The following is a 15,764-nucleotide window of genomic DNA, read 5'->3' on the forward strand; positions in this document are numbered from 1 at the left end:
ATGTCATCTCCTGCACGTGGGAAGTACCATCTTTCCCTTACGGAAACGTATTTTGGAACATCAATGGGCCATACATAGTTCTGATTTTAACTACCAGGTTGCAAGACACTTTTGCCCAGAAACATGACAAAATGACTCATTATTGTTTTTTTTAGCAATCAGTAGAGTAGATGAAAACATTCAGGAAGGAGATAGAGTAAGACAATTGAGAAGATTGGAGTTCAAGTATATTCTTGACCTTCAAACTAAATTTCCCTTTGTATTAAATAAGGATGAGGAGTTGTAAGTCCATGTAGGATGATAAGAATTTGGTCTGTAATTAATATGAACATGGATAGGACTATCAAGCATGACATCCCTAGTGGAGTTGTACTCTCTCCTATATTTCATGATAAAGCTATCTTGATAATAGAATTACATATTAGATTGCATATCTGACTGTTGGGGTTGAGTAACCTGATTCTGAAATGTTATTTAAAGTATGAGTGGCTATCTAAAAGATCTAAAGAGCACTGGCCCAGTATGTTCATGTGGAGAACGTTATAGCTCATTCGATCTGATTTTGAACAATTGGAGGTTTGCAGAAGTTGCCGCCTCCTTGATTGGTTCAGTTCACAGAGGAGGTGTCCCCACCTATTGTGAGGAGATCATTTTGAAATATTCATGGGGATACATGTGGAGTAAGTGAAGGGATGATTTTCTGTCTTATTTTCTTTTTCTTTTTTCTTTTAATTATTTATGCTTGTGGAATGTGAATAAATTCTTATTGGTTTGTGATGTTTTTTCATTCAGATTTTGATGGTATAAAATGCATTCTTGACATGAATTAATGAATTGTTATTGAATACTCATTATGAAATTAGGATCACTTGAAAGCACTGGCAAGTGTATTAAGCATTTTCATGTAGGGAAACGAGTTAATAATACAGTAGTATTTTTTTCAATGTGTTGTATTTAATCTCTGTGGGAAATTAGGCACGTTCAACTTGAGAAAGGCTGTGTTCAGCCAAAACGCACTGGAAGTGGCTAGGTTCTGCATTCTGCAGTAAACCTAGCAATTCACTGCTACTGAAGTGCCCGCATCGTTTTTTGGCGTTTGCTGAAGTTGGTCTGATATATATATATATATATATATATATATATATATATATACTGATTAAACTAAAGGTTACAGGGTCATTATAGTTAGGAAATCGAATTAAAAAAACATAGAAATTCACTGAAAAAAACTAAGGTTACAGGGACGGTATGGTTAGGCTCACATTTTAAATGTATAAAACCATAGAAACTCAGCTGTTAAAGTTAGAGTTATCTCATGTGACGATAGGACTCATTACAAGTTTAGCGGTTCTGTGACCGCCATGCTGGCGGTGGTGATCTGACTGCAAACAGGTTGGTGTAGAAGTCCAGGAAACTATGAGTTTCGAGGTGGTGCACACAGAAGACATCCAAAGCACCACCCACACTGGCAGACAGGACAGACCGCATCAGTTGAATGGAGGCACAAACAGTCCGGTGGAGTCCACGTATCCATCGGACTTATGAAGAGGTTACACACCGCCAAAGTGACTGATGAGGCCGAACCACCACAGAGCACCAGCTGGAAATGAACAGTATAAATGGAGACACTCTCCTCCAGGAAACCCTATACCTCTGGAGCCGCTATGGAACAACAGTTAGACGCATTCCCGCTGCTCCTGCTCGATGAAAGACAACGTAGACATTGCCGACGAGGACAACATCATCCGTAAGTGCACACACTCACCAGTCACATGTGTGAAATGTATACATTTGTAGTCACATTACATACCATAGGGATGGGGGTGCGAAGGGCTGCACTCACAGGGAACAGCATAATGACACACACACTCACATACTGCATCAAGGACGCCTGCACTTACACATCACACACACACCACACATCAATACTACAAATTTACACTCGCCAGTACAGCACAAGCCCAGCCTTACAGATCTCCATTCAACATACAAACTCGTAGCAACAGCACAACAACAGCACAAATACAAGCACAGGTCACACACTCACAACCAATACTGGCCAGAGACTCAACACACATACAACACAATGTTCAACTCTGTGTGATGGAACACACACAACAACACCATCATACAAACTAGAAATTGCCACACACCACACACACACAGTACATTGAACATATCATGCCACACACTATAAACACAGACTCAAACAGTGGAAACGCACAACGAAACACTGCACAACTACAAACACAACACAGTACCATGACGCTAACATTTTAGTTACATAAACAACACAGTACCATGACGCTAACATTTTAGCTACATACTCATATCTATCACACAACACACACCCAACCCCTGGGGGATAACAGCACTGCACACAACTTAACATACTGCTTACATGATACATGAAGCAGCAAGCAGCACACACAGCAAATTACTGACACACAACCAATGTCAACCAGGGACATCTCAAACCTAGGAAAATAAATGCAGGGCAAAGAAGTAACCAGAAAACTAACAACTGGTTGGTTATAATATATTATTTTGTGCTAAAAAAATAAAAGTCCTAGGCCATTGGCCAGTTCATATTTATAAAAGTATTTTGCACCAAAGGCACAAAATGGTGCCCCAACTTGACTCATGACTGCCATGTAACCTCCACAGGTAGGGGCATCAAGGGTATAGACAGGTACCTCAGGGAGTATGGGGGGATTGGTCTTGGGAGGGGGGACTTTCTTAGTGGGGGTGGATCTCTTCTTGACAGGGGGAGAAGCATAGGTGCTGGCAGGGGGTTAGGGGAGGGCCTTGGAGGTGGAAACAATGGTCTGTGGGGGGTGGAAACAGTCCTTTTGGGGTGTCATGGGGAGGGAGAGTAGGGAAAAAGTCAAGATGAAAAAGGAGCACTTTTTTGACATACAGGGATACTCATCAGAGGGGGATTTATGTGTGGAGGGTGAGGCAGTGGTTGTATGATGCTTATGAGTGGATGTATTGGGTGAGTGTGGGATGTGTGCTTGTGTGTGGTGGGTGTCTGTTGGGTGGGTGAGTGAGGGCATTAATGTGTCTTGGGCTGAGAGGTGGTAGAGGTGCTGGGGATGCCGTGGTGGTTGGGTGGCTGTCTTTTAGAGTGGTGACTGCTGGTATGGTGGGTATGCTGCATGTAGGCATGTCAGTGGTTGTGGTGTCTGCAGGTGTGGTGACCGGGGTGCTGTCTGCAGGTAGGATAGGTGTGGTGGCTGAATCAGTAAATGTTGATGTAGTGTCTGCAGGTGTGCCAAGTGTTGTGTCTGTGATGCTGCAGGTGGTAGGGGTGTCAGGGCAGGTTGTGACTGTTGCTGTGTCTGCAGGTGGATGTTGTCTGTGTACGTGCCTGTGGTGTGCCTTGTGGTGCTTATGTTTGTCTGCGCTGCTTGCAGTGTCTGTGTGTGAGCTTTGGCTGGGTTGTTGGAGGGTGGGAATTGGACTGGGAAGAGGAAGGTGGAGGGGGGACGGTAGACAAGTGGTGACTGGATGCTGTAAGTGTGGAAGCCAGAGCCTGAAATGATCTGTGTAGGGCAGAGATTGCACTGTGAATGCCCTCTTGGAACGCATTGCTATGTTGGATCTGGCTTGCCAGTCCCTGGATTGCCTTCATGATGGCCGTCTGACCTACCGAGATAGACCTCAAGAGGTCAATAGCCTCCTCACTGAAGGCAGCAGGGGGAACAGGAGCTGGGGAAGAGGTGCCTGCGGCAAAGGAGACACTCACGCTCTTAGATGAGCAGTCATACCCAACGGGGTGAGAAGCTACTGGGGGACAGAGATAGAACTAGTGGTGGCAGACAGATATGGTACACAAATGGTTCCTGATGGGTCCGCCACCATTAGGAAGTGGCAACTGGAAGAGGATGCAGATGAAGATGTTGCAGATCCGGTCTCCCCCGTGGCACTCCCCTCACCCTCCACGCCACTGGGTCCCTCTGTGTCTCTGGGTGTCTGGAGGTCCAGTGGCCAGAAGCTTCCCCACTCACCAGTGTCCCACCTCCTTCGCCTGCGGGAGCTGATGCTCAAAATAGATGGTGAAGTAGGGTCATCACATTCACGTGATAACACTTCAATTTCTAATCAGACAGAAATCACACATCATCATGTCCACTGAACCCCGCAAGAAGTTCCAGTAAAGTGTCAACATTATGTAACAACACAAACACTATGCATGCCCCTCAATTTCTCAACTATCACACACCAGCAAAGCAAGGTAACTGAAACCCACAATGCCATTAATTAAGTTGACAATCACACTGACCATACCATGACTTGGTGACTATTCCACTTAATACAGGTGCCCTAATCACAACAACATAGTCAATCAGAAGACAATCACTGAAATTTCCATTGTAAGGTAACTAAACAATTACACAGACCCTATTCTTACTAGACAAATACATCACCCACAGATAATGTACCAGGCACTAACAAATGTTGCCAAGTAAAGGAAGGCAACCCTGGTTCAAACAAACTATACCTACATCAAGTGAAATAGATTCTACCAAATCACATTAGAACCATACCATCATATGTCATATCAACATGTCACACCTGCCAAATGTTGGTGAAGGAGTGTTTTAAATTGAGTTTCTGGTTACACCCAGAAGATAACCCCTGCTCACCCCCTCGATAGCTTGGCACGAGCAGTCAGGGTTACCCCAGAGGCAATGTGTAAAGTGATTGCACAACACACACAGCACAAGTGATGCACTATCCCCACCACAAAGGAAACACAACACCAAGTTGTATAAAAATAAACTATTGTACACAACCTCATTAGACCAAACACAACATGTCAGTAATACCCTGCTACGCAAGCAGTCATAAGAACATTACTCAGTTACTAGTGCTTGGCAAAAGCCAGCAGTAGTCACATAAAACACATAGGTTACTGGTTATTCATAAGCAGTAGTCAGGAGAACAATATCACTAGGAATGCAAATATCATGGAAAACATATGCCACCAGAAAGGCCAAACAATATCATGAATGTACGCAGTAGAAATTATATTGTATAATTGTTAACGTAACATCAGGACTGCACATACCATGGAAAACATGTCACCAACAAGGTCAAACGGTATCATGAATTGTACATTAGAATTACATTGTGCAAATGTCACCAAACCACCAGTAATGCCCAGAACAATTAAACTTTCCTTGCCGGTTCATTGGCAAAGTCCCTTGGGCCACATAGAGGGAATACAGTGCTCCTTTTTCCCTAAACGAGGCCCCAAAAGCCAGCTCTGTGGGGACGGGGCCTATGGTGAGGTTTTACTCCCACCCAACAAGCAATTTCACAGACAATGAGGGAAGGGGGAAGCATACACCCCCTCCGTTCCAATGTGGAGACCTCACCCCACAAAGAAAATGCCCAAGGGGCTCAAATCACCCAAATCACCCCGGGGGCCATGACCAGCTGTTGCAGGGGAAGGAAAGGTCACTGTACCTACAAACATTGGAGCTCTCATACTCCTAACGCAGTGACCGGGGAAGAGGGACTTACCCTCACCTTGCCCAGTCCTGCTCGTGGGGTGCCCCCTCCTTGAATGGGGGCACCGTGCGACAAACTCTCAGCCAGATGGGGTCTCCGCTGAGGCTTTCTTGCCACCCTCTGAGAGGACAGAGGCTCTCGCAGCCTCTCGTGCTTCGGGGGACCACGCATCTCTCCCACGAGTCCCCTTCACCAGCGTGGAAGGCCCTGGGGTGGCACAGCAAGCAGGAGGAACCTCCAATTAGGTTTTCTTCCCTCCTGGTGCAGCCCGTTTGCTTCATTACTCACCGCACCCGATCTGGTGGTGAGTGATTGAAAACAGTCGTCCCGGCTTCAAGCTGTGATTTACCAACAAATGGTGCCAGCCTGTGCCACTGGGGCAAGCTCCAGCACGCTCCTGTCCCCTGAGGGCATCGATGAGAGGTGCAGTTTGTGCACCTTCTGAATTAGTTATCCACAGCAACTAGTTGAGCACTTGGGACATGCTTAGCTGACCCAAGAATAACGTTCTCAGCACGCCCTTCATTTGGCCCACAGGCGGCACTCCGAACACTCTCTTCCAGAAAAGAATAAAACTCTGGGAATGCACTTCCTACCACCAAAGGTGAAGTGCTTTTCCTGCCCCGGCTCCAAGGCAGGAATAAGGTTGAAGGGGAACAAAGGGAACACCACCCAGCCCCTGGAGACAACAGAACTGGGGCACATGGCGGTAGGGCCCACACCAACAGGCCAGCACAAGGGATTGCAGTCAGTGGCAGTTCCTCTTAGTGACCCAGCAGGACACAGGTCAGCACGAAAGCAGCAGTCCAAGTCGGTTCCTTGTGAGTCCCTCCAGCAGCATCCTGTGTCCAGTTCAGTAGTCCAAGAATGTCTCTCCTAACATAGGGAATACCCCCTGTACGTATACTCAGTTTTGCACAAACTTTCACAAAAAGGGGGAGAAGAGGTTTAAACCAGTTCCAACTGGTTCTAGTAGTGTCCCCTCTCATTGCCAGCACAGGCTCCAGACATCAGGTGGAGGTAAACAAGCCCTTTGTGTCATGGCAGGGCACAACCTTTACAAATGCTGGTGTGCCTCGCCTCTTCTTCTCTCAGCCCGGGAAGACCACTCAGTATGCAGATGCACCTCTGTGACATCTCCACCCTCGCTGTGTACAGGCTGTCTGATGAGTATGCACAAAGCACAGCTGTCACTCTGCCCCAGATGTGATTGGAGTCAAGCTGCAAAACACCAGAGTCATAGGCACAGAGAAATGCTCATTTTTTAGAAGTGGCATTTCTATAATGGTAATAAAAAATCCACCTCACTAGTAAGCAGCAGTTCTCACTACCACTACAACCATACCAAACGTGTCTACACTGCCCCTCATAGACCAGACAATACTCCCTAGACACAAGGCAGGGCATTTCCAATGCAAACCGATGAGCAAGGCAGCACTCACAGCAGTGAGAAACTGAACTAGGCTATTTGTCACTACCAGGACAGGCCACACTACTAGGGCCATGTCCTGCCTTCTACATAAATAGCACACTGCCCATAGAGCTAGCTAGGGCCTTCCTTAGGAGTGACTTACATGTAGCAAAAGGGGATTTCCATGTCTGGCAAGTAAATTTAGATGCCAGGTCCCTGTGGCAGTAAACTGTGCATGCAGGCCCTGCGCTTGCAGACCTGAGATAGGTTTGAAAGGCTACTTCTGTGCGTGGCGCAAGCTGCACTGCAGGCATTTAATTTACAGGCCCTGAGTATAGGGATACCACTGTACAAGGGACTTACAGGTAAATTAAATGTGCCAATTAGGTGTAAGCCAATCATTCCAACTTTATAAGGGAGAGCACCTGCACTTTAGCAGTGATAAAGTGCTCAGAGTCCTAGAGCCAACAACAAGAGGTCAGTAAAATAGGATAAGGAAAGCAAAATGTTTGGGGATGACCCCACAAAAAGGGCGAGGTCCAACATCCTCCCATTGGAAATGGTAGGTGGTTGAGGATTAGTCAACAGAGTGAATGTGTGGAACACAAAGGAGGTCCTTTTGGAAAGAGGTCAATTGCTGGCAGCGGTGGGTGTCTTGCCATGTGTACCTCCTGGATTCTTTGCTGGACATCACCACTTGCGTGAAGGGGATCTGCTGTGGAGGCAGGGGTGTCTGGGACTGATTCTTCCTCTGGCAGGGCCTTACTTACAGTGGTTGGCACTGATGTTGATGTGCCTGGTGATGATGAGCCAAAAGAAGGGGTGGACTGTTGTTGAAGAGCCCTGCTCAGGGTGGTACGTATATGTCTCTCAGCACCCCTGTGAGCAATCCCATGTTGTAATTGTGGGCCGCCACCTGTTCCCGCATGTCTTTGTGCATGTCCCTCTGCAGATGCTTAATTTCACTGAATTCGGTCAACACCTGGCCCATTGTGCCTTCGGACTCTTGATAGGCCCCCAAAACATGCCTGATGGTGTCCTGGCAAGAGCAGTCCCAGTGGCCTCTCCCTGCTGGCCCACAGCATGCCTTCCATGCACCCTCCCCCCACAGGCCTGTGCCCTGGCCACAGAGTGCCTCTCCAACTTGTTTCTGGACCCTCATTTCCAAACATGTTGCACTGCAACTTGGGATCCAAGACTGCAGAGGCACAAGATGGTAGACACTGTGCTAGGGACACAGGTTTAAGAGTGAATGGTTGCCTGTGATGTTGAGGCATCCGGGCTGTAAGGGTTGATTTCGGCACAGTGAAAATCACTGTTGCCATCTAATCAGGTTGCCACTAGTGCAGGCAAACCAGTGGCTAGGCAAGATATTTCTATGCTCATTGAGAGGCATAGTTTTCGTGGGATGCAGGCAGCCACAGGACTTTGTTGTGCATGTGACTGGAGTCATCATGTGCCTAGTACAGTGTGAATGTGTCTAATGCCAATATCAATCTTGTGAGGCATCTTTAGGCCTTTTGAATACTTGTTATACACACTGAGTAAGATGTCATTCCTGTCCTCAACTATGTCATCCTGAGTTACCAAGTCAAAATGGAACTATGTTGCCAGATATATACATCTGTGATGTGTTCATGATCTGTGCTTGATCAGTCCCAGGTGCATATACTTCATTTGAGAGTTGACAAGTGAGCACTGTGCTGGTGGTTGGAGTGAGAGTATCAGGGCCATTTGGACTTTGCAGTCATGCCAACCTATCTAATTCCCAACACCTAGTAAATGGTATCTTCCCAGGTGAGTTCAATTGAGAGTTGCCAAGCTGTAGTCTTTCGACAAGTGAATGCTGGACTGGTGTTTGGACTTAGGGAAACAGAGCCTCGTGGGAGTTGCAGTCAGGTAATTCCCTCTACTTCAAATGCTTGACAAACAGTATCCTCCAAGGTGAGTAAATTTCAACTGGGAGTTGCCAAACAGGGGTATTTGGACATGTGTACCCTGTCTGGTGTTTGGAGTTAGAGACACAAGGCCTCTTGGGAGTTGCAGTCTTATCACTCTCTCTAGTACACATACTATACACATAGTATCCTCCCAGGTGAGTATACTTCAATTGAGAGTTAACGAACAGCGGTATTTGGACAAGTGAACACTGGGCTGGTGGTTGGAATTATAGATACATGGCTTCCTTGCCTTAGCAGTCATACCACTCCCTGTACTACACACTATGCAAATGATATCCTCCCTGATGAGTACACTTCATTTTTGAGGTAGCAAACAATGGTATTTGGATAAGAGAACACTTGACTAGTGAATAGAGTAACAGAACCGCCTGTCCTTAGCAGTCATGTCACTCCCTTTACTACACACAATATACAAAGGTTATCCCCCCAAGGTAGTACACTTCAAATGAGAGAATGTAAAAAGGTTATTTTGACAAGAGAACACTGTTCTGATGTTTGGAGACACTAAAGCAGTGCCTCCTGGGAGTTGCAGTCAGGTAACTCTTTCTACTACACACACTATACAAATGTTGGGTGTTATGTATTTGTATATAGACTACATTTATGTTTGGCATATATTAACCTGCTGAGATATACTATGAGTCCTGGGACTGTTTTTGTAGATTGAAAGACTTACAAGCCCAATTTGGAGATATGGCATGTGATGGAACTTAGTAGCTGTGATGTTGGGTCCAACAATACACATTGACAGTGTCAATACCCAGATACTCTGGGTATTGAATGTTGGTAGGGTACATGAACAAGAGAGTGGCAAAAAGTGAGCTATGAACATGCATGATATAGACTTTTGGTGACATCGTTGCTGGGTTGTGGTAAGGTCCCACTTTGAAAGTAAATCTTTTCAAGCATACAATTGCAGTTTGTAATAATATTCATGAAAGAAGACTGCGGAAAGGAATATTAAAGTTCTCCATTCAAGATTTATTGTTGAGTGCTCAACAGTTTCAAATGAAAGTCTACAGAGCTGGATCACAACATAAAGCAAAGGCTCAGCCAACACGTGTTTCGCCCCTCATGGTGTGCATGCCAGGGCTTTTTCAAGGCATGTTATTTCAGATATATTTCCTGAGGCAAATTTTTTCACGTCCGTCGCCTCTTTTCCCGAAAAAGAGGCGACGGACATGAACGCAGCCAAATTTTACTGACTCTTGAACTTTAGATTTTCTGCCTAAATCACAGCAATTTGCCTCAGGAAATATATCTGAAATAACATGCCTGGAAAAAGCCCTGGCATACACGCCATGAGGGGCGAAACACTGTCTAGTACTTTGCTGACCACGAACCACATGGTTCGGACCACCATTGGCTGTACCGCAAGCTGCAATTTAAAGTCAAATTGTTCATAATTAATAACTGACTAGAATACTTAGAAAGATAGCCAATGCTGTACTATAAAATAAATATTAATCTACCAAGATCCTTAAAAACTATAACAAACTGTAAACCAACATAACAAACTTTTTAAAAATATTAATATATTTTTTATTACATCACTGAATCTAAAAATAAAAATAAAAGTTAATAATAACTGATATAATAAATACATGTTACATATATGTTTTAAAAAATGTAACAATAACCAAACAACTTAACACCAAACTCAACCCATCACATCAAATAAATACAACACATAACTCAAACAATTTCACATTATAATGATATGAACATAACATAAACAATATGCCATCTCATACACACAATAAAGGTAAGAAGTAAAACTTACTGTTGTGCAGCTGCAGATCTTTCTCTATCTCCACTTAACAACTTTTGGAAAATGTGTTATTGGTAAGGGCAGGTAAGTACCGACACTTAGCAATAGGCCACTAACCTCCACTTAGGTCCAGTTAGGTCTCAGTAAATTAAACCCAGCTCAACCCTTGGTAGCTTGGCAACGAACGACAAGGCTTAACTTAGGAGACAAAGGGCCTCATTCCGACCCTGGCGGTCTATGACCGCCAGGGTGGAGGCCGTCTGAAGCACTGCCGACAGGCTGGCGGTGCTTCATTCAGTATTCCGACCGCGGCTTTGAAGCCGCGGTCGCCCAGCCGGGTCTGGCGGTTTTCTGCCGGATTTCCCCCGGCTGGGGGAATCTTCACCGCCAGAAACAGGATGGTGGGAACGGGTGTCGTGGGGCCCCCTAACAGGGCCCCACAAGGGTTTTCACTGTCTGCATTGCAGACAGTGAAAATCGTGACGGGTGCAACTGCACCCGTTGCACCCCTGCAACTCCGCCGGCTCCATTCGGAGCTGGCTTCATTGTTGCAGGGCCTTTCCCGCTGGGCCGGCGGGCGATCTTTTGGCGGTCGCCCGCCGGCCCAGCGGGAAAGTCGAAATGACCCCCGCGGTCTTTTGACCGCGGAGCGGTCTTTCGACGGGGTAACTTTGGCGGGCGGCGTCCGCTGCCCGCCAAAGTCAGAATGACCCCCAAAGTGTAAAGCATTCAAATATCACAAAACAGTAATTAAATAAAACACAGGAAACAGTTTAAAAATCCAAAACCAATTCATAAAAATAGATTATATTTTTATCTTTAAAATGACACAAAAACAAATAAAATAAGATAAGCGGAACCGGAGATATGAATTTTTAAAGAATTATTGTTTTCTACCACCTAGAAACAAAAAGTGCCAATCTGGTCATCTGGTCGCGCCTCGACCGGGGCAAAGTCAAAGTTTAAGGCTGACCGCGATGGAGCCCGGCTTGGCTACAGCCCGCAGGAGGCCTCGGCCAAAAGTTTACCTTCACACTTAGTCGTTTTTCTGAAGATTTTCTTCAGCGGGATGAACCTGCCAGTCCAATCCGACCTCCTGGAACTCTTCTCTGGATACGTGTCGCGGGAACCCTCGGTGGAGATTTTTACCTTCGGACTTTCGAGGTGAAAATCCTTCGACCGGGGTAAACCTGTTTCTCAATCCGACGTCCTTGAGCCCTGGCTGGGAGGTCCCAGTCAACTTCCTACTTTCGGACTAGGGCCACCGACCACGGGAGCACCGCCGACAGGCTGGCGGTGCTCCAATGAGCATTCTGACCGCGGCGGTTCAGCCGCGGTCAGAAGCGGAAAGTCAGCGGTCTCCCGCTGACTTTCCGCTGCTCATTGGAATCCTCCATGGCTGCGGAGCGCGCTCCGCAGCCATGAGGATTCTGACCCCCCCTACCGCCATCCAGTTCATGGCGGGAAAGCCGCCATGAACAGGATGGTGGTAGGGGGGGTCGCGGGGCCCCCGTAAGAGGGCCCCAAAATGTATTTCACTGTCTGCCTTGCAGACAGTGAAATACGCGACGGGTGCAGTAGCACCCGTCGCACCTTCCCACTCCGCCGGCTCGATTACGAGCCGGCATCCTCGTGGGAAGGTCGTTTTCCCCTGGGCTGGCGGGCGGTTTAACTGGAACCGCCCGCCAGCCCAGGGGAAAACTCGTAATACCCGCCGCGGTCTTTTGACCGCGGTGCGGTAATTTGGAGGGCGGGATCCTGGCGGGCGGTCTCCGCCGCCCGCCAGGGTCATAATGAGGCCCTTAGTCTCTTTTTTGGAGATTTTCTTCACCAGGACGAACCTGCAAATCAAGCCGGGTCGCGGTTGAGGCAAGCCGGCTAGAGTTGCCTCGGCGGGTCGGTCCCTCTATGGAGCTTTTTTCAAAAGTTCTCCAACGTTCTCCAAACTTCTGAATCTTCTCACAGATGTTCCTTTAAGGTTCTTTTGGGGTCCACAGCTCACCCCAAGGTTCCACAAGCTCTGAGATGATCCTTGGGGTTGTGGACTACAACTCCCAGAATGCACCTGATGCAAACTCCTTTTTGCCCACTGGACAGTGGTCAGCTGGTTGATTTCTTCAGGAGTTGTTGCAGGGGACTCTGGTTAGCAATTTTTCACCTGTAGCAAACAGGGAGTCCCTCCTTGAACCAGTTGAAGCCAGGCAAAGTCCTTCCTGTGGTGAAGCCCAAGTGTGCAGCTGGTGCAGTCCTTCAGGATGCAGGTTCCAGGTGCAGGCCAGGGGTCCAACAGGGCAGTCCTGTTTCTCCTTTGGTTCTTCCTTGTTGAAATCGGATGGGGACCTGAGGTGTGGGTGCAAGTCTGCCAGTTTTATCCTTGCTCCTGGGTGAAAAACAGGGGGTTCCTGGTTCTCCAATCAGGAGCAGTGTCCTTCCCCCTGTGATGACCATTTCCTGGGAAGTGTGGCAAAAATCAATCCCAGGAGGTAACATTCCTCAAAAATCCATCATGGCTGAAAGTGATTTTTGGAGGTTACATCTGGCTGAGCCCACCCACTGGTGTGGCTAAAAATCATAAACACACCCCTCTCCTAATCTAAACAAGTTGTCTGGGGTTGCAGGAGGGGGGGGGGGGGGTTGCTGGGTTGCTCCAAATGTCCTTCTCTGCCTTTGAAGACCAGTTTGGAAGCCCTTCCCCTTCCTGCCTCACCATCTGCTGAGGGGAGATCTCCTCCCACAGGCACATCTCTTTGTGTGAAGTCAGGTCACTTCACACCTCATCAAGGCAGCCTGGCCATGCTACCAGTGGCTGGCCAATCAGAGCACAGCAGCAAAAACAATGCAGGGCTGAAGTTGGCAACTTTTCAGGTAAAGTTTAAAACTCTTTACCTGAACAAGTTATATTAAAGCCAACAACTGGAGGTTGTGGGATTTATTATAACAATTAATTTGATACCGAACTCTTTGTATCTGTCACTTATGGGGACTTTTTAAAATTATTATAAAGTCTCCCCATTCTAGCCTATGAAGGCCATTCACTACAATGAGGGAAAAACGAACTTGGCTGTTTTAACTCACCAGGGCTTATACAACTATTTTTATAAGGTCCCTGTTTATAGTTACATCGCACCCAGCCCTAGGGGCACATAGGGCACACTTTTGGGGTGACTTATATGTAAAAGTAAGGTAGTTTAAGACTTTGGAACTACTTTTAATTCCAAAGTCAAATCTGCATATACCTTTAATTTAAAAGCAGCCAGCAAGGCAGGCCTGCCTTTAAAATGACACTGGGCACCTGAGCAGTGCACCTGGGTCCCTAACCCTACATGTCCTACCGTATACTAGGGACTTATAGGTAGGTTGACTTAGCCAATTATAATTAGCCCAATTTGTATATCCACTTTACACAGAGCACTGGCCCTGGGACTGGTAAGCAGTACCCAGGGAACAGCCAAGAGTCAGTAACCACCACTACCTGTCCAAAAAGTGTGGGGGTGACCAGGGCAAAAAGGAGGACTTTCCTACAACAACAAATATTAATCTACAAGAAGATAAAGAAAACAAATCAAAAAAGCCCCAAAAGTGTAAAAATATATACAAGTCACTCGATGCAATCCAAACTCTGTAGGTTCCAATAAAATACCTACAAAATAGTTTTAAAAAAGAACCACTCCAGGAAACCCGAAAAAAGGAAACCTAGGTAAAACCATTGGTTTATAAAAAAACAAAACTGATTTGCTTTAAAAGAAAGTTGTAAACTCCAAATTCCCATTGAAATAGTTTTCAGAAAAAACCTGTAAAAATGTTAAAGACCCTTGGCACAATATATTACAGACCCAAATATCCATATACATAACATTTAGGGCCTCATTACGAGTGTGGCGGTCTTAGGACTGCCACACTTGTGTTGACGATCAGACCACCGCACTCCAAACAGTCCGACCATCTAGTTACAATCCTGGCAGACGGTCCCACCAGCGGACCATCGTCGTCGCCGAGAACATGGTTCCATATGGCATGACGGCAGTCAAAGTTGTACTCAGATAGGGCGGAGATGAACTCAGCACCACCTGGCTGATTACAACTCCTGTCACAGCCAGTCTTTCCATGGCGGTTTCACCAACATGGGGAGGTTGTCGGTGAGGGTGTGCTGGGACCAGAGGGAGGCCAAAGGCATGGGCAGTTCAGGGACTCCCCTGGCCAGCACCATCACGATGGACACTGTCTGCTAGTCAGACCAGTGGGAACATTGTGATAGGGCGGGAGGGACACCTCGCCATGGTGGTGGCGTCCACTCCGCGAGTTTGGAGGTCCCTCGGTGAGACTGCCAAACTCATATTGAGGCACTTAATCAGCATAGCATAAGTAACATCCCAGAATTTAACATAATAGATTCATGCATTACTCTGACAATGGCAAAAATGTAAAATGACAAAAATGTGCAAAACAGTAAAAAACATCTAGAGAAACTAACAAACACCTTTATACCCAAGTTTTAAACATGCATCATAAAACCCCACTACCATTAAAACGTGTAAAAAATGCTTAAAAAAGAATTTACCTGTTTTGACGAACAGCAGCACCTAACCACTCTTTGGTTCTTGGAAAATCAACCCAAAAGAACACCAAGCAGATTACAAAATAGAAGGTAGCAGTAAAAATAACATGGCCTCCAAATGAAATTAGTGGGAAGAGAAATTCATCATAGAAATAAATGGGCTATATCGTAAAAATGTTTCTAAATGTTAGAAAATTATTTTAAAAAATGTAAAAATTTGCAATGTTCTGAAAAATTATGAACAATTGGGAAGTATAAATTAAAAGGAGTATAAATTATATAAAATTATTTAACACATACTACTAAGGAACATGAAAAATGTATTAAAAAAGTTATAAAATATTTTAAAATTGTAAACAATAAAACTAATGTTTAAAAATGTACATTATACAAATATGTTTATACAAATATGAACTTGTGTTTTTGTTACAAAAACATTTTTTTGACGTTTTTTTACTTCACTTTATAATTGTTTTTATTTTCACTTAAAATAGATACTTGTCAACATACAACACTGTACAACAAATTTAAATTGTAAACAAA

Source organism: Pleurodeles waltl, chromosome 9, assembly GCF_031143425.1.
Source record: "Pleurodeles waltl isolate 20211129_DDA chromosome 9, aPleWal1.hap1.20221129, whole genome shotgun sequence".
Classification (NCBI taxonomy): domain Eukaryota; kingdom Metazoa; phylum Chordata; class Amphibia; order Caudata; family Salamandridae; genus Pleurodeles; species Pleurodeles waltl.